This window comes from Hemibagrus wyckioides, linkage group LG09 (genome assembly GCF_019097595.1).
Source record: "Hemibagrus wyckioides isolate EC202008001 linkage group LG09, SWU_Hwy_1.0, whole genome shotgun sequence".
Classification (NCBI taxonomy): Eukaryota; Metazoa; Chordata; class Actinopteri; order Siluriformes; family Bagridae; genus Hemibagrus; species Hemibagrus wyckioides.
In genome coordinates this window covers 21,424,163-21,444,576 of record NC_080718.1, presented here as the reverse complement: position 1 = coordinate 21,444,576, position 20,414 = coordinate 21,424,163, and the positions used below count along the sequence as shown (strand labels likewise).

General features: G+C 39.5%; 1 long non-coding RNA gene across 4 annotated transcripts; it reads right to left on the bottom strand.

Annotated features, from left to right (window-relative positions):
* Nucleotides 1-230: 230 nt before the first annotated feature.
* On the bottom strand, nt 231-5,717 carry LOC131359184 (uncharacterized). Of its 4 annotated transcripts, none has more exons than XR_009205755.1 (7): nt 5,489-5,717; nt 5,332-5,393; nt 3,859-5,240; nt 3,634-3,750; nt 3,440-3,522; nt 3,200-3,318; nt 231-3,095 (listed from the first exon to the last, which is right to left on the bottom strand). It is a non-coding gene; the product is annotated as an uncharacterized LOC131359184 (long non-coding RNA). The 4 variants fall into 4 exon arrangements; XR_009205756.1 differs by having other exon boundaries at nt 3,634-4,366; nt 4,860-5,240; XR_009205753.1 differs by having other exon boundaries at nt 3,634-5,240.
* Between the last annotated feature and the right edge of the window lie 14,697 nt (nt 5,718-20,414).

Below are 20,414 nucleotides of genomic sequence, written 5' to 3'. Positions count from 1 at the left end.
TTTGAATAATGAACCCTGAATAATGTAATTAATACATTTTTGGATGATTTGTTTTGGTGCAAGACATTTATCAATTATGATATAGGGAGAAAGTGAGTTAGATACCTAAAAAATTGTAATGCTTTTAGAGGATTTCCTGATTTATATGTGGAAGTGCAACATACCCCACCCCTCTGTAACAGAATGAAGTCTCATGTTCATGTGTTCACTCAAGCTGTGCCTCATAAATATGGATGGTTCATGTGAACTTTTTGTGTTCTTCATTTTGTGTTTTGGTGAGACTTTTTTTCAATGTTGCATTATACTGACTTATGTATTTAATTCAGAATTAAAATATTGATGTTTTTTCATCAGGAATGACAAACTGCGTCAAAGTTCATATGACCTCATCGCTATTAGTCAATGATATAGAAGAAGTAACAATCCAGTGCAGTCATGATGACAATTCCTTACTAGTAATGTTATGGTATCAGCAAAAAAAGTAGCACAGTTATGGCCCTGATTGGATATACTGCTGGACCATCGGGCAATCCAAACTACGAGGAAGGATTTAAAGATCGGTTCAAACAGAGTAGAAAAAGCACGACTGAGGGAAGTCTAAGCATCTCTAAACTCCACCTGTCAGACTCTGCTGTTTATTACTGTGCAGCCAGTCGACACAGTGCTCCATATTCACACAAACACATTACTAAAGCCTCAGATACAGCAGTGTTTAGACAGTGTTTAGACAGTGGCTGTTGGAATATTCTAAATAGCTATTATTGAAAACATTTCCTTAGTTAGGATGTCTCCTAAACTTAAGAACCACAAAAAGCACATCTGTCTAGAGTAGAAAAGCAATATGAATTCATTATTCAGAATGAACAGATAAAGTTTTCAAAAGACAAATGTTGATACAAATACCAGTGCTTTACTGTAAGTTAATGGAAATGCTGGAAATATCCACAAGGCCTCTGGGTAGGTATCAACACAGTGAATATGCAGTCAATGCAAAGTAAGGACGGACGAACGGACGGACGGACAGAAGGAAGGAAGGAAGTGTTACAGCAGAGAAAACACTTAAAGTTGCTGGACAGGTGATTCTGTTGTCCTGTGGTGTTAATAGACAAGATTTCATTACAATTTAATCATTCTTATAAAAAGCTCCATTTGGCTAATCACTGAATTAAACTGATTATTATATATAGATTATGAAAGTTGCTGGGGTTTGAGTAATATCTTCTGGTTCTTTTGCAAATCTCTGAGCATCAGCGCAGTTTTGGTTCAATAGGGAGAGATGTTTCGCAGTAAGAACACTGAAACTTTCTCTCTCTCTCTCTCTCTCTCTCTCTCTCTCTCTCATGATTTCTACATTAGCCAATGCTCTTGAAGCTACATTTAAATAAACTACCTACTTACGTTTACTTACTTATTTAATAAATTTAGATTGGAATCAGTAGAGGGAGATTGAGAACTATCAAAACATTTAGACTAACTTACTCATTAATTCTACAGTGCACCGTGTTAAAAGATGCCCATTTAAATTAACTGGTTTAATACTAATGTATAAAATATTCACTAAAATATAAAACATTAAAAAATACAAAATAACAATAATAATAATAATAATAATAATAACAATAACAATAATATTAATAATAATAATAATAACAACAACAACTAGACATGTACATTTCCTGAATGTGGCAAAACTCATCCCCGGCGCAGGTGGATATGTCACCAGGATACACGTCACTGCTTTCCCCTCATTGTGCTGAGGTTTTTGAAGCATTAACATTAGCAATAACACTATCTAACATTAGCATTAGCCTTAACTTTAGCATTAACATAGACATTAGCATTAACATAGACATTAGCATTATACCACCTTATTGTGGTGGAGGTGTTTGAGTACCCGAATGAGCCTAGGAGCCATGTGCTCCTGGTAGGGTCTCCCAAGGCAAACGGGTCCTAGGTGACGGGTCAGACTAAGAGCGGTTCAAATCCCCTCATGGAAAAAAAGAAAGCAAGGACCGTTACGTCGCCCGGATTGGTGTTACCGGGGCCCCAACCTGGAGCCAGGGCTGGGGCACACAGGTGAGCGTCTGGTGGCCAAGTCTGTGCCTATGGGCCTCGGCCGGGCACAGCCCGAAAGAGCGACGTAGGCCCGTCTTCCCGTAGGCCCACCACCCGCAGGAAGGAGCATAAGGGGCTGGTTTGATGCGTTTTGGGTAGCAGTCATGGGTGGAGGCCTAGATGTTTCTAGTCTCACTGTTGTTTCAGCTTACGGGGAGAACAGCAGTGTGGAGTACCCAACCTTTTTGGAGACCCTATGAGGCGTGCTGGAAGGTGCCCCGAATGGGGACTCCATAGTTATACTGGGGGACTTAAACACCCATGTGGGCAACAACAGTGTTACCTGGAGGGGTGTGATTGGGAGGAACGGCCCCCCCAATCTGAACTCGAGTGGTGTTCCGTTATTGGACTTCTGTGCTAGTCACAGTTTGTCCATAACGAACACCATGTTCAAGCATAAGGGTGCCCATCAGTACACGTGGTACCAGGACACCTTAGGCCAGAGGTCGATGATCGACTTGGTGGTCCTGTCATCTGACCTTCGGCCATATGTCTTGGACACTCGGGTGAAAAGAGGGGCTGAGCTGTCAACTGATCACCACCTGGTGGTGAGTTGGATCTGCTTGTGGAGGAGGATGCCAGACAGACTTGGCAGACCCAAATGTATTGTGGGGGTCTGTTGGGAACGTCTGGCTGAACCCTCTGTTAGGGAGGTCTTCAACTCCCACCTCCGGGAGCGTTTCGACAAGATTCCGTGGGAGGTTGGGGACATTGAGTCTGAGTGGACCATGTTCTCCTCCTCCATTGTTGACGCAGCTAACAGGAGTTGTGGCCGTAAGGTCTCTGGTGCCTGTCGTGGCGTCAATCCCCGAACCCAGTGGTGGACACTGGAAGTAAGATTTTCGTCCCCGTGAATGCCTGATGACCTCTCTAATCACTGGCAGTTATCGACAATTCACAGCCTGGGAAGTTCCTGTTTGCGAGTGACAGAAACGGTCGTTATCGTACCAGGGGGTGTATAGGGAGGGAGGTGTAAGGAGCTGAAAACACAATTGCTACATATAATAAGCAACATGTACATCATTACAGTTTATACTGATGCAACAGAAATAAGTAAAACAAATTTATTTCTAATCTTTCTTACCCACTTCCTCCTCTGGCAACTCCGGGCTGAGGTCTTATTAGCTGTAGCCACATTTGCTAGCTCTGGCTGGCTGTACCGGAAATTTCTATGCACCGTTTCGTAATATGTCTTACAGGCAGCTAGAAAAAAATGAATGGGTTTTTTTTAAAAACTACAACCAACCAAACATAACTACACAGATAAACAGCAAAAACAGAATTAAGAACAACATGGTGACAACAAAATGTAATAACACTTTACGTGGCTTGGACGAACTTTCGGTCCTAGCTCTGTGTTGTTCTTGTGTTTGAACTCTATGTTGTATGTGTATGTAGCACCAGGTCCTGGAGAAATGTTGATTTATTTCACTATATACTGCATCAGCTATATGTGGTTGAAATTACAAAGCTTCTTGAATCTAACAACTAAATAAGAACACAGTGAAAATTACTTACCAACAAAGTCATTTTTATCCAGGCCTTTGTAACCCCAGCTTTAATAACTAGGTCAGGGCTGTATGATCTAGGTTCATCTAAGGTTGTCTAGGTTCATCTAAGGAGCTTGGTTTCAGCCTGTAGTTCACCCACAAAGATGTTAATTGAGGAAAAAAATGAATGTCAGGAGTAAGGGAGAGAAAAGGAAACAAAAGTTAAAGTAGCACATGAAAAAATTATGTTTACCAGGAAAGTGTATTTTGAGCAGGTAAATTAAATACTTTTGTTCCCTGGCACTTTGAAGGAAAAAAAAGAAAATGAGTGTGATAAACAACCACAACAATGGTCACAATCCCCAGCAATGGTTACTCTTGGAAATTAATGAACCAATTCAGCTGCAACCATACAGCTGTAACCAAATGTAAAATATAGCTGTAACCAAAAGAAATGGAAGTCCGGAAAAAATTCAGAGTTCTTTTAAAAAACAGTTCCGTGTAATGTGTGTAAAGCAACGTCTCAGTCCTACCGCACCCTTAGGAAAGACTTTCAACTTATCAAAGATAAAGTGATGATGAGTGTACTATGGATGAGTGAAGAACTGAAGAGTTGAAAGATGAAGATGAGATGAAGAGCTGAAGAGTTGATGTGATGCTAAGATGTCTGCTGGAAGGAACCTCGCTCCTGGAGAAACCACTCAGAGAACTCAAGTCCCAATTGCATCATCCAGTGAATAGGCCAAGGAAAAAAAAACACTCTGCAACAATTATACATCTCAAATTAATAACATCAACAACATCTGAACCTTTAAACCATTCCTAATGAGAATGATCACATGTATTTTGGCATTTTGTATGGTTTGAATGCATTTTATCCCATTGTACAATACAAAATGAAGTTTGGAAAATAAATCTGCCCTAAACCCTTTCTTTCACTGTGACAAAACATTTAACCCAAAATACATAAATCAAATAAACAAAAGTAATTACACCTTAATCGCTTACAGTAAGCATGCGATTAAAGATTACAGAAAAAATATGTTTCATATGGGGCATCGGACACCGCATGCTCACCATGATTAGCAAAGCTAGCATCATATAGTTGCACTTAGCCACTCTCTTATAAACTTTACATCACAGTTAAACATTAATTTGGGTGCATTCCCTTCAATACAATGACATTCTGACTGGTATTTTTTTCAGATAATACTACAATGACAACAAAAATATATATAAGCAGAATTGACTCACCAGAATGTCTTGAAATACAAAAAAACACAGAAAGAAAAGTATTTCTTCACCTCGGCAACTCTCACTCAGCTTGTGTATGAAACAATAAAGCATATATTCAAAGAACATTCTTCACAACAACATACTAAACCTTTATTCGAGGGGAAAAAAGTTTGCATGCTGTGCATAGTCTCTCATCACAATAACTTAACATGGTATTGCCGCGCACTCTCCCCGTGCACACATTACCCTGCCCTCTTAAAGGGACAATACCAAATTAAAGCAGTGCTGTCTTGAATATGATAAAAGTGTCAAGGGTTACACATTCATCACGCAATTCCAGGCTTATGGACAGTGCTCCGCTAAAACGAGGTGACCGTCTCATTATATGGCAAGCTTAATCTGTGGAGGCAAAAAGTACAGAGTTAAAACAATGTGTTTATTTGCCTCTGAAATAACAGAGTGCATGTTAGCCCATATCTTTCATCCGTACCCTTGCTCCGGGTCATAGCGCCTACAGTTTACCTCAGAGTTGTGTAGCGGACAGACCGCCTCCTACAAAATACAAGTAAAAATGCTTTGTTACAAAACTTACACTGGTTCTACCAAATGAAAGCATGGCTTATATCGTTAGAAGAATTTAGACTTACCGCGATTTTAGGATTGTGCAGCCGCCTCTTCCTCTTCAGTTCCTTGGCTAGCCATTATAAACAGTGAAGAAAATGTAAAGAGCGAGGTAAATGTAAAGAGCGAGGTAAATATAAAGAGTGAAGTAAATGAAAATAGCGGAGGTAAAAATGGTAAGCGAACTCCAGGAAAGAGTAACATCTGTGTTTGTATGTTTTGGTTCTGCGCTTTGTCTCGGGAGCTCGTCTTTGATTGGAGGAACATACCGCATCACCGTGACCTAGCACCCGATTGGCCGAGGCTCGTCACATGCAAAGTGACGTAACCAGGAAGCGCTCGGAGAGCATTAAACTGTACAGTAGAGCCTCTGTCTCCATTCCAGCAAATAATCTTGGATGAGGATGACAGAAATGCGATGTTGACCATGTAACATCAAATGTACCCTGAAAATTGTATAACTGAGATTAACTGTTTTGCCAAGACATGCAAAAAGGTAACCCACCATTGACCCTGCAGCAGAACCACAGCTGGCTATTATCAAGAGGTTTATTGTTGTACGTGTTGTGTCAAAAGGTAATAATTTAAACATGTCATTACACAGGTCTCCTGGCCTCATCCCCATCCAGACCGTCATTTTTATGAAAAACCCACAGAAATTTGGAGTTTGCAGGGAAAGACATATGATAGCCAGCATCATTTCTCCCTGTTGAGCATATTGCTGGAACATGTGTGTTAAATACATCCACTGTGCATTTAAGCAAAACAACAGAAAAAGTTACTGTAGTCATGCCACTATGTACAGTGGTTGAGGTCTAGGAGTGCTGTGAGGATCAGACTATTGTCTTAAAATGTTATACTATTTTTTTTTTTACTTTATGTAATCATTTGCTAAATTATTTTCTGTTGTGTAATTTGGTCCTTAGACCCTTAGAGATACAACATTTTGTTCCACTGTATGTCCCTACATGTAGCAGAATGACAATAACGCTCATCAGTTGATTTGACTTTCATCCTTTTTCCTTCTGTTTGTGTGCTTTCTCATACTGCAGCTGAAGAGATCGCAGTCCACACACACATACTTACATACAAGAGTGCACATGCATAAAGAGATACACCCCTCCACTTCTTATGGCTTTCCTTATAAAACTTGAGGGATTTATTATATATTTCTGCTATTAAACGTCTGAGCCGAAAGGCGAAGCTCTCGATTTCCAGTCAATCTACATTCCTACTCATACTTATGGTCATGAGCGTTGGGTAATGACGGAAAGGACAAGATGCCGGATACAGGCGGCTGAAGTGAGTTTCCTTCGTAAGGTGGTGGGGCGTTCCCATAGAGATAGGGTAAGGAGGTCTGTCACCCGGGAGGAGCTTGGAGTAGAGCCGCTGCTCCTCCACATCGAAAGGGGCCAGTCAAGGTGGCTTGAGCATCTGTTTCGGATGCCTCCTGGACGTCTCCCAGGGGAGGTGTTCCAGGCATGCCCCACCGGGAAGAGACCTCGGGGAAGACCCAGGACACGCTGGAGGGACTATGTCTCTCGGCTGTCTATAATCAGTCTCTCCTCATCCATTTTTGATGAATAATATTATTAATGCGCAGAACTTTCATTGAGATCTCTGTATAGGAGCTGTCAGCCGCGACGTCGCAGAAAGAAAAACAGTTTCTAAAACTGGTTAGGTTGTTCAGGACAAAAACTGTTAACATGGAAAAGATACATTTTATCGCATGGCAAGGAAACACATCGCGTGTAGTTAGGACACGGTGTAAGACAAATCTCAATTCAAGCAACCATTTAAAGGTCTATAATAAAAATAAGACTGAGATTTTTATACTAGATTTTCTTTACATTTTGGTAATAAGCCCACTCTCAATCAGTGAGTCCCCCCTCCCCACACTACCCTGGTTTGCATTTGTATAGCTGACTGTAGTCATTTACATATGAAAGCTAAACCCAGGCCAAGGTCTATCACCGTGGAACATGGGGGGGTCAACTGCCAAGCCTATTCCACGTCAATTTTTGGCAGTTCCTGACAATTATCTGTGCTGCCTGCACATTCCCGTGAACAGTCGTTAACCTGAAATTCTGTGGCAGTTTACAGTGTCGTTAACTTTTCATGCAGTGTGTCAAGAAAGAGTCCTATCGAGCCTGGTTGGCTCGTGGGACCCCGGGCAGCTGATGAGTACTGGCAGGCCAAGCAAGCTGCAGCCCGGGTGGTTGTGGAAGCAAAAACTCGGGTCTGGGAGGAGTTTGGTGAGGCCATGGAGAAGGACTATCAGTCAGCCTCAGGGAAATTCTGGCAGACCGTCCGGCACCTCAGAAGGGGTAAGCAGCTTTCTGCCAACACTGTTTACGGTGTGGGTGGAGAGTTACTGACCTTGACTGGGGATATTTTCAGATGGTGGAAGGAATACTTTGAGGATCTCCTCAATCCTACTGACATGCCTTCCGTAGAGGAAGCAGAGGCTGAGGACCCAGAGGTAGATTCATCCATTACCCAAGCTGAAGTCACTGAGGTAGTCCAGCAGCTCCTTGGTGGCAAGGCGCTGGGAGTGGATGAGATTTGCTCCGAGTACCTAAAGTCTCTGGATGTTGTGGGGCTGTCTTGGCTGACACTTCTCTGCAACATAGCGTGGCAGTCAGGGACAGTGCCTCTGGACTGGGCGACTGGGGTGGTGGTCCCTCTTTTTAAGAAGGGGGATCGGAGGGTGTGTTCCAACTACAGTGGGATCACACTCCTCAGCCTCCCAGGGAAAGTCTATTCCAGGATACTGGAGAGGAGAGTCCGACATTAAGTCAAACCTCGGATTCAGGAGGAACAATGCGGTTTTCATCCAAGTCGTGGGACATTGGACCAGCTCTATACCATTCACAGGGTGCTTGAGGGTTCATGGGAGTTTGCCCAACCAGTCCACATGTGTTTTGTGGACTTGGAGAAGGCATTCGACCGTGTCCCTCGTGGCATTCTGTGGGAGGTGCTCTGGGAGTATGGGGTCCATGGCCCTCTGTTAAGGGCTGTTCGGTCTCTATATGACAAGAGCAGGAGCTTGGTTCGCATTGTCGGCTATGATTCAGATCTGTTCCGAGTGCACGTTGGACAGAATTTCTAGGCACAGCCAGGTGGTGGAGGGAGTCCGGTTTGGGGACCATAGGATTTCATCTCTGCTTTTTGCAGATGATGTTGTCCTGTTGGTTCCTTCGAGACTTACTGGACTTATGCTGGGGCAGTTCGCAGCCGAGTGTGCAGCGGCTGGGATGAGGATCAGCACCTCCAAATCTGTGGCCATGGTTCTCGACCGGAAAAAGGTGGTTTGTCCCCTCAGGGTTTTGTTTACAAGTGAGGGAAGGATGGAGCGTGGGATTGACAGACGGATTGGTGCAGTGGCAGCAGCAATGCAGTCTATGTACTGGTCTGTTGTGGTGAAGAAGGAGCTGAGCTGAAAGGCGAAGCTCTTGATTTCCAGTCAATCTACGTTCCTACTCTTACTTATGGTCATGAGCTTTGGGTAATGATGGAAAGGACAAGATCCTGGATACAGGCGGCTGAAATGAGTTTCCTTCGTAAGGTGGTGGGGCGTTCCCATAGAGATAGGGTAAGGAGGTCTGTCACCCGGGAGGAGCTTGGAGCTTGCTCCTCCACATCGAAAGGGGCCAGTCGAGGTGGCTTGAGCATCTGTTTCGGATGCCTCCTGGACGTCTCCCAGGGGAGGTGTTCCGGGCATGCCCCACTGGGAAGAGACCCCGGGGAAGACCCAGGACATACTGGAGGGACTATGACTCTCGGCTGACCTGGGAACGACTTGGAATTCCCCCGGAAGAACTGGAGGAAGTGGCTAGAGAGGGAAGTCTGGGCATCCCTGCTTAGACTGCTGCCCCTGCGACCCGGCTACGGATAAGCGGGAGACAATGTATGAATGAATAAATGACTATCTAACATTAGCATTAGCCTTAACATTAGTATTAGCATTAACATTAGCATTAACTTTAACATTAACATTAGCATTAGCATTAACATTAGCATTAACATTAGCATTAACATTAGCATTAGCATTAACGTTAGCATTATCACTCACATTAACATTAACATTAGCATTAGCATTCTTCTCACCAGATACACGTCACTCACTTTATTGTCCTGAGTGTTGTGATATGTCACGTGTCTATGTTGCAGTAATTTTGTGAGTTTTATTCAGGATTCAAAAGTCTGGCCATTCATTTCAATGGGAATTTTTGGGGCGTTCGTTTGGGAATACCGGGAATACCGTAATTCCAATCGCTTGTAAAAGTCATAGCATATCTTTCCCGGACATTGCAAAGATATTTGTTTGCAATGAGGGCTTCCTGGTTCAAATGAAGCCCATGACACCCCACCCACTTCCACTAGTAGATAAGCAACGTGAAGATGTGAATGCTTTTTTAAATAATTGAGCCAGACACACTCAAGCTGTGCATCAGAAGGATGTTTGGTACCTGTGGGCTGTGTGTGTTCTTCATTTTGTTTTTTGGTAGGACATTTACTGAACGAACAATAAATGAATAAATGCTGACTCATACTGTTTTCTGAAATTGTTCCCATAGGCATTATTGCCATAGAGTAATGGCATTGATCGGGTATACCATCGCAGCAATAAGTGATCCAAACTATGAAGATGGATTCAAAGATCGATTCAAACAGAGCAGACAGAGCACACTTGCAGGAAGTCTGACCATTGTTAATCTCTGTCAGTCAGACTCTGCTGTTTATTACTGTGCAGCCAGTCAGCACAATGCTGTATATTAACCCACACACCTTATTAAAACATCACACATACACACCAGAGTTATCTGATGGTTTTACATTTAAACATCTGGTATTTTATATACAGTGTTCAGTGCACGTGTTCAGCATCGTGTTCAGCATCATATCCGGAGGTTGTCTTTGGGAAATAGACGTATGAGTGCTGCCAGCATTGCTGCAGAGGTTGAAGGTGTGGGGGGTCAACCTGTCAGTGCTCAGACCATACACCGCACACTGCATCAAATTGGTCTGCATGGCTGTTGTCCCAGAAGGAAGCCTCTACTAAACATGATGCACAAGAAAGCCCACATACAGTTTGCTGAAGATAAGCAGACTAAGGACATGGCCAGAACCATGTCCTGTGGTCTGATAAGACCAAGATAAACTAATTTGGTTCAGATGGTGTCAAGCGTGTGTGGCGGCAACCAGGTGAGGAGTACAAAGACAAGTGTGTCTTGCCTACAGTCAGGCATGGTGGTGGGAGTGTCATGGTCTGGGCCTGCATGAGTGCTGCCGGCACTAGGGAGCTACAGTTCATTGAGGGAACCATGAATGCCAACATGTACTATGACATACTGAAACAGAGCATGATCCCCCCCCTTTGGAGACTGGGCCACAGGGCAGTATTCCAACATGATAACGACCCCAAACACACCTCCAAGATGACCACTGCCTTGCTAAAGAAGCTGAGGGTAAAGGTGATGGACTGGCCAAGCATGTCTCCACACCTAAACCCTAAGGTGGGGGAGCGCAAGGTCTGTAACATCCACCAGCTCTGTGATGTCATCATGGAGGAGTGGAAGAGGACTCCAGTGGCAATCTGTGAAGCTCTGGTGAACTCCATGCCCAAGAGGGTTAAGGCAGTGCTGGAAAATAATGGTGACCACACAAAATATTGACACTTTGGGCCCAATTTGAACATTTCCACTTAGGGGTGTACTCACTTTTGTTGCCAACGGTTTAGACATTAATGGCTGTGTGTTGAGTTATTTTGAGGGGACACCAAATTTACACTGTTGTACAGGCTGTACACTCACTACTTTACATTGTTTACAGTGAAAAGATATAATGAAATATTTACAAAAATGTGAGGGGTGTACTCACTTTTGTTCAGTGTAGGTTCAGTGAGGTTCAGTGTAATTTTGGGTCAGCAGGGGGAGATGTTTCTCATGAAAACTTTCCTGGTCCTGGTTTAAATGTGGAAATTTATCACATCATCATACCCCACCCGCCTCTAATAGTGTAAAAGAAATGTAAATACCTTAATCTCAGTCAGACTCCCTCAAGATGTGCGTCCAATGGATGTATGGTACTTGTGGACTCCTTTGGGTCTTTGTACTGTTATTCGGTAGGACCTTTTTTAAGCATTTCACTGTGACCCTTAATAAGATAATGTAGTAACTTTGCATAACATTAAAAGAATTAATGATTTAATGAACTTGACATTTATTAAAATTATATTGTGATTGTATCTTTTTTTTTGCTTCAACAGGAAAGAAAACTGTGTAAAATTTCAAGAGACTTCACCAATCCTAGCCACTGAAACAAGCGACATAACAATCCATTGTAGTCATGATGATAATAACTTGAATAATATGTACTGGTATCAGCAAACCAGCCCTCAAGTTATGGCACTAATTGGATTTACCGCTAGTGCAGCTGGTGAGCCAAAGTACGAGGATGGATTTCAAGATCGGTTCAAAGTGAGCAGGGAGAATACAGTTGCAGGAAGACTGATCATTTCTAATCTCCAGAAGTCAGACTCTGCTGTTTATTTCTGTGCAGCAAGTCAGCACAGTGCTGTATATTCACACACACTCCTTACTAAAACTTCACATGTGCAGGAGGTTTGTTATCTGATGAGGTTTTATATTAACATCTGGTATTTTATATGGCTATGATGACTGATCTCTGCTATGACTATTTGAGCTTTTAAAATATGAGCAAAACAACACTCTCTTAATAGCAATTTTTATTTATGGTTTTATTTATTTTTATTTTTATTTTTTTGTAGTCTGACAGTTCCTGAATAAAGTTTGAATAATGAACCCATCCATGCTTTTTATTAATGCCATTAATTAATACATTTTTGGATGATTTGTTTTGGTGCATGACATCTATCCAATATGATATGGGGAGAAAGTGAGTTTACTTTTGAATGTGAAGTGAAATGTGGGGAGAAAGTGAGAATACTTTTGGCAACATAGTGTACCTAAAAAATTGTAATGCTTTTAGAGGATTTCTTGATTTATATGTGGAAGTGCAACATCCCATCCCCCCCCACCGTAACAGAATGAAGTCTCATGTTCATGTGTTCACTCAAGCTGTGCCTCATAAAGATGGATGGTTCTTGTGAACTTTTTGTGTTCTTCATTTTGTGTTTTGGTGAGACTTTTTTAATGTTTTATTATACTGACTTATGTATTTGATTCAGAATTAAAATATTGATGTTTTATTATTTCCATTTTTTCATCAGGAATGACAAACTGCGTCAAAGTTCATATGACCTCATCGCTATTAGTCAATGATACAGAAGAAGTAACAATCCAGTGCAGTCATGATGGCAGTACCTTACAAGTAATGTTATGGTATCAGCAAAAAAGTAGCACAGTTATGGCCCTGATTGGATATACTGCTGGACCATCAGGCGATCCAAACTACGAGGAAGGATTTAAAGATCGGTTCAAACAGAGTAGAAAAAGCATGACTGAGGGAAGTCTAAGCATCTCTAAACTCCACCTGTCAGACTCGGCTGTTTATTACTGTGCAGCCAGTTAACACAGTGCACCATATTCACACAAACATTACTAAAACCTCAAATACACTGAAACACAAAAGCAACATCTGTTTTAAACAGCAGTGTTTTTGTCTGGTGTTTTATATTATCATCTGGTGTTTCATATGGAAATGGAACAATGAGCTCCATTAAATATTACAGCAGTGTTTAGACAGTGGCTGTTGGAATATTCTCAATAGCTATTATTAAAACATTTAATTAGTTAGGATGTCTCTTAAACTTAAGAAGCACAAAAAAGCACATCTGTCTAGAGTAGAAAAGCAATATGAATTCATTATTCAGAATGAAAGATAAAGTTTTCAAAAGATGTACAAATGTTGATACAAATACCAATGCTTTACTGGTGTTATACAGTAAGAACACTGAAACTCTCTCTCCTTCTCTCTCTCTCTCTCTCTCTCTCTCTCTCTCATTATTTCTACATTAAACAATGCTCTTGAAGCTACATTTAAATGAACTACCTCCTTCTGATTAATATAAACAGTTCATTTTTTTAAACACTATTGTAAAATTGTAATTATTCAGAGACGTTGTCTTTTATGACGACTTCCTGGATTAAATGTGGAATCATCACATCACCAGACTCCACCCACTGCTAATAATGTGAAAATGCTCTAACATGAGTCAGACTCACTCAAGTTGTGCATCAGAAGGATGTATGGTACTTGTGTACTCTGTTTGCTCTTCATTTTGTTTTTCGGTAGGAGATTTAAAAAAAACAACAACAAAAAAACACATCACCCTGAACACGATTAAGCAGTTCCTGAAGTTGACTGATGTATGGGTGTTATGAATGAATGAATTATTTGATGAATGAATGATTTATTTATTAATTTTTTTTTACAATTTCTTTAACAGAGAGGACAAGCTGTGTAAATGTTCAACAGTCTTCATCAAGCCTCGTCAATGAAGCTGAAAACATTACCATCACTTGTTGGCATGACGACAATAACTTAGATCAGATGTATTGGTATCAGCAGAAAAGCCGTACAGTAATGGCACCGATAGGATTTACCTATTCAGCTACAAGTGAGCCAAAGTATGAGGACAAATTTAACAATCGGTTCAAACTAAGTAGAGAGAACACACGTGTGGGAAGTCTGACCATCTCTAATCTCCGTCAGTCAGATTCTGCTGTTTATTACTGTGCTGCCAGTAAGCACAGTGCTGCACACTTATACACCAGCCTTACTAAAACATCACACACACTCACACACAAGCACAAGCACATCACCTCTTCAGCCGGCTTTATGTTTCTCACATGTCTGCTATTTCACAATATATTATATTCACAGGCACATAAAACAAAGGTAACTACTATCTGGATTATTGCAGTTATGGGGAAAGTTCTGATGGTTCTTATGGTTTGATGTCATTGTTTACTTACGTTTACTTACTTACTTAATAAATTTAGATTGGAATCAATAGAGGGAGATAGTTCTCATTCAAAACAATTAGACTAACTTTTTCATGAATTCTACAGGGCACCATGTTAAAAGATGCCCATTTAAATTAACTGCTTCATCCTAATGTATAAAATATTCACTAAATATAAAACATTAACAAATACAAAACAAGAATAACAATAATAATAATAATAATAATAATAATAATAATAATAATAATAATAATAGGACTGCTGGTGGATACGTCAACAGGATACACGTCACTGCTTTCCCCTCATTGGGCTGAGGTTTTTGAAGCATTAACATTAGCATTAGCATTAACTATGCATTAACATTAGCATTAACATTAGCATTAAGACTATCTAGCATTAGCATTAATATTAGCATTAGCATTAACATAAAACATTAGCATTAGCCTTAACATTAGTATTAGCATTAACATTCGCATTAACATTAACATTAGAATTAGCATTCTTCTCACCAGATACACCTCACTTACTTCCACGTCACTCATGTTTTGATATGTCGTGTATGTTGCAGTAATTTTGCGTTTTCCCATAATTCCCAGATTGGCGCACACATGATGTCACATCACCTGGATACACGTCACTCACTTCCCCTCACTGTGCTGAGTGTTTTGATATGTTACATGTCTATGTTAATTTTGAGATTTCCCTAACATAACGTCATCTGTGTACACGTAACCTTTTTCCCCTTATTGTCCTGAGTGTTGTGATATGTCACGTGTCTATGTTGCAGTAATTTTGTGAGTTTTGTTCAGGATTCAAAAGTCTAGCCATTCATTTCAATGGGAATTTTTGGGGCTGTTCAATTGCGAATACCGGGAATACTGTAATTCCGATCGCTTAAAGTCATAGTACATTTTCCCAAACATTGCAAAGATATTTGTTTGCAATGAGGGCTTCCTGGTTCAAATGAAGCCCATGACACCCCACCCACTTCCACTAGTAGATAAGCAACGTGAAGATGTGAATGCTTTTTTAAATAATTGAGCCAGACACACTCAAGCTGTGCATCAGAAGGATGTATGGTACCTGTGGGCTGTATGTGTTCTTCATTTTGGTTTTTGGTAGGACATTTACTGAAGTTAAACAAACAATAAATGAATAAATGCTGACTCGTACTGTTTTTTTGTTTTTTTAATTGTTCCCATTGGCATTATTGTGTGTTCTGTTTACAATTTTAACAACTATTTTTGTTTTTCAACAGGGAGGGCAAACTGTGCAACATTTCGACAGACGCCATCGGTTCTAGCCAATGTAACAAGCAATGTAACAATCCATTGTAGTCATGATGATAATAACTTACTTTGTATGTACTGGTATCAGCAAACCAGCCCTCAAGTTATGGCACTAATTGGATATACACTTAGTGCAGCTGCTGAGCCAAAGTACGAGGATGGATTTCAAGATCGGTTCAAAGTGAGCAGGGAGAATACAGTTGCAGGAAGACTGATCATTTCTAATCTCCAGAAGTCAGACTCTGCTGTTTATTTCTGTGCAGCAAGTCAGCACAGTGCTGTATATTCACACACACTCCTTACTAAAACTTCACATGTGCAGGAGGTTTGTTATCTGATGAGGTTTTATATTAACATCTGGTATTTTATATGGCTAAGAGGACTGATCTCTGCTATGACTATTTGAGCTTTTGAAATATGAGCAAAATAACACTGTCTTAATAGCCATTTTTGTTTATTTATTTTTTATTCATTTTTTTTGTAGTCTGACAATTCCTGAATAAAGTTTGAATAATGAACCCATGCACCCATGCTTTTTATTAATGCAATTAATTAATACATTAATACATTGCAAGACATTTTTCAATTATGATATAGGGAGAAAGTGAGTTAGATACCTAAAAAATCGTAATGCTTTTAGAGGATTTCCTGGTTTATATGTGGAAGTGCAACATACCCCACCCCCCTTTAACAGAATGAAGTCTCATGTTCATGTGTTCACTCAAGCTGTGCCTCATAAAGATGGATGGTTCTTGTGAACTTTTTGTGTTCTTCATTTTGTGTTTTGGTGAGACTTTTTTAATGTTTTATTATACTGACTTATGTATTTAATTCAGAATTAAAATATTGATGTTTTATTATTTCCTTTTTTTCATCAGGAATGACAAACTGCGTCAAAGTTCATATGACCTCATCACTATTAGTCAATGATACAGAAGAAGTAACAATCCAGTGCAGTCATGATGACAATACCTTACTAGTAATGTTATGGTATCAGCAAAAAAGTAGCACAGTTATGGCCCTGATTGGATATACTGCTGGACCATCAGGCGATCCAAACTACGAGGAAGGATTTAAAGATCGGTTCAAACAGAGTAGAAAAAGCACGACTGAGGGAAGTCTAAGCATCTCTAAACTCCACCTGTCAGACTCGGCTGTTTATTACTGTGCAGCCAGTTAACACAGTGCACCATATTCACACAAACACATTACTAAAACCTCAAATACACTGAAACACAAATGCAACATCTGTTTTAAACAGCAGTGTTTTTGTCTGGTGTTTTATATTATCATCTGGTGTTTCATATGGTAATGGTAACAATGAGCTCCATTAAATATTACAGCAGTGTTTAGACAGTGGCTGTTGGAATATTCTCAATAGCTATTATTAAAACATTTAATTAGTTAGGATGTCTCCTAAACTTAAGAAGCACAAAAAAGCACATCTGTCTAGAGTAGAAAAGCAATATGAATTCAGTATTCAGAATGAAAGTGCAAAGTATAAACAAATGCTTATACAAATACCAATGCTTTACTGTAAGTTAATGGAAATGCTGGAAATATCCACAAGGCCTCTGGGTAGGTATCAACACAGTGAATATGCCCTCAATGCAAAGTAAGGACGGACGGACGGACATATAATTGATTATTATATATAGATTATGACAGTTGCTGGAATGATATCTTCTGGTTCTTTTGCAAATCTCTGAGCATGGTCAGCACAGTGCTGTATAGTCACACAACAGCCTGACTAAAACATCACACACAGAGGTTTGTTACCTAAAGTGTTTGTTTGTTTGTTTTTATTACCATCTGGTGTTTCACAGTATGTGCATATAGTGACTGAGCTCCACTTTGGTTATTTGACTTTTTATACATTATTCTCTGACTTAAAATTCTTCACAAATGTGTAGGCCTGCAAGCAAACTTATCAAGCAAATTATTATTTTTTAATTCAGATGGATATCAATTACAACGTTATAACATTCCAATAGTAATGCCTGCATTATTTTTTTCTGCTTCAGCAGTTAATTCTTTAAATATTACAAATACTGAGAAATTGCAAGAAATGCATACAGTACTATTTTGAACAGAATCAGAATAGTTCATTAATGTGTTCACAGATAGAGACTACAAAGCAGTTTTGTATAAAAATGCATCTGCCAAATGCTGGAACTGAAGTTCACAAATGTTTTAATAATTAAGTTTTTGGGGGAAAAAACTATACTTAATCAAAGTCCTAATAAAATATGGATTTTTGTTGATTTTTAAGAAGTTCCTGGTTTAAATGTTGAAGCTCATCACATAAGCACAACACTCCCACCTGTAATAGTGTAAAAGAAATTTAGATACTCTAAAATGTCACATTCATTCTGGCTGTACATGGTACTTGTGGCCTTTGTGTGTTCTTCATTTTGGTTTTCGGTAAGACCTTTTAAAATGAATGAATGAATGAATGAATGAATGAATACCAGCTCACAGTGAATATTAATACATTGAAATCATAACATGTTTATCTTTTTTAAATTCTGACAACTGTTTCCTTTTTTTGCTTCAACATGGAGGACAAACTGTGTAACCTTTCAACAGACTCCATCGATCCTAATCAGTGAAAGAGAAAATATTACAATCAGTTGTAGCCATGATGACAGTAACTTTAATTCCATGTACTGGTATGAGCAAAACAGCCGTATAGCACTGGCCTTGATAGGATTTACCTATACAGAGATGAGTGAGCTAAAGTACGAGGATGAAAGTAACAATTGTTTTAAACTGCAGACAAGGCAGGATTACAGCGAGTTTGACCATCTCTAATCTCCAGCAATCAGACTCTGCTGTTTATTACTGTGCAGCAATGAGCACTTTTATCAGTGCAGTTTTGGATCAATAGAGGGAGATGTTTCTCAGTCAGAACAATGAATCCCTCTCTCTCTCTCTCTCTCTCTCTCTCTCTGTCTCTCTGTCTCTCTTTCTCTCTCTCTCTTATGATTTCCCTTGAAGCTACATTTAAATTAACTTCCTCTGTCTGATTAATGTAAAAACTTTACTTTTTAAAAGAAAAAAACTATAATATTGTATAATTGTAATTGTTTAGAGATGTTATCTTGTCTTTTATGACGACTTCCTGGTTTAAATGTGGAATCATCACATCACCAGACTCCACCCACTGCTAATAATGTGAAAATGCTCTAACATGAGTCAGACTCACTCAAGCTGTGCATCAGAAGGATGTATGGTACTTGTGTACTCTGTGTGCTCTTCATTTTGTTTTTTGGTAGGACATTTGTAATGAATAAATGAAAAAATGAATGAATGAATTAATTAATTAATTAATTGCTTAGTTTACTCACTGACTCTAATCAACTGAACATATATTGTTGTTGTTGTTTTTTTCAATTTCTTTAACAGAGAGGACAAGCTGTGTAAATGTTCAACAGTCTTCATCAAGCCTCGTCAGTGAAGCTGAAAACATTACCATCACTTGTTGGCATGACGACAATAACTTAGATCGGATGTATTGGTATCAGCAGAAAAGTCGTACAGTAATCGCACTGATAGGATATACCAATTCAGCTACGAGTGAGCCAAAGTATGAGGGCGATTTTAAGAAACGGTTCACACAAAGTAGAGAGAGCACACGTGTGGGAAGTCTGACCATCTCTAATCTCCATCAGTCAGACTCTGCTGTTTATTATTGTGCAGCCAGTAAGCACAGTGCTGCACACTTATACACCAGCCTTACTAAAACATCACACACAGAGGTTTGTTATCTAAAGTGTTTTTTGGGTTGTTGTTTTTTTTATAACCATCTGGTTTCATTGTATGTGTATGTAGTGACTGAGTCCCACTTATTTGAGGTTTTATACAAATGAAGCTAATGTTGTAAATTACAGTCTATCTTTTTTTTTATTCTTTGACTTAAAATTCATCATCAAAAGTGTAGATCTGCAAGCAAACTTCCAAATTAATTATTTAAATTAGATGGATATAATTACACCGGAAATTTATAAGTTCATAACATCCCAATAGTAATGCATGCATTTTCTTCCTTTTTTGTATAGATATAATTTCCTTCCTTCTTACAAATCTTCCAAATACCAAAAGATTGCATAAACTGCATACTGTATTGATACATCCCTCAGTTACTACAAGTTTCTATGAACATGATACAGTATTTCTTCGTCACAATGGTCAGGTATCCACATACTTTTGGCCATGTAGGTCACATTCTTTCGAAACATACTGTGTAAAGGGAATCTTGTTCATTTATATTCCACTCTATGTAAAAATGTAGTTCACGATAAAGGTCACATTAATTAATAAACATCATATTTTATGCTGGAGTCCTGGTCATTTGAATCTTAAACATACGTAAGTAATGAATTTTGAAAAGAAGAATTTACTTGCACATTTCTAATTATCAGTGTAATTTTGGGTCTAGGGAGGAGATTTTTCTCAGAATACTAGGCTCTACTCTCTCTCTCTCTCTCTCTCTCTCTCTCATATATAATTTTAACAGTGAACACAGCTCTTGTTTTTACATAAATTGCCTCCTCCTGACTTTGTAAGTAGTTCACAAATGTTTTATTTTTTTTAAACAAAAAACATTATTCCAAAAATGTGGGTTTTGTTGCTTTTTGAGAACTTCCTGGTTTAAATGTTGAAGCTCATCACATAAGCACAGCCCTCCCACCTGTAATAGTGTAAAG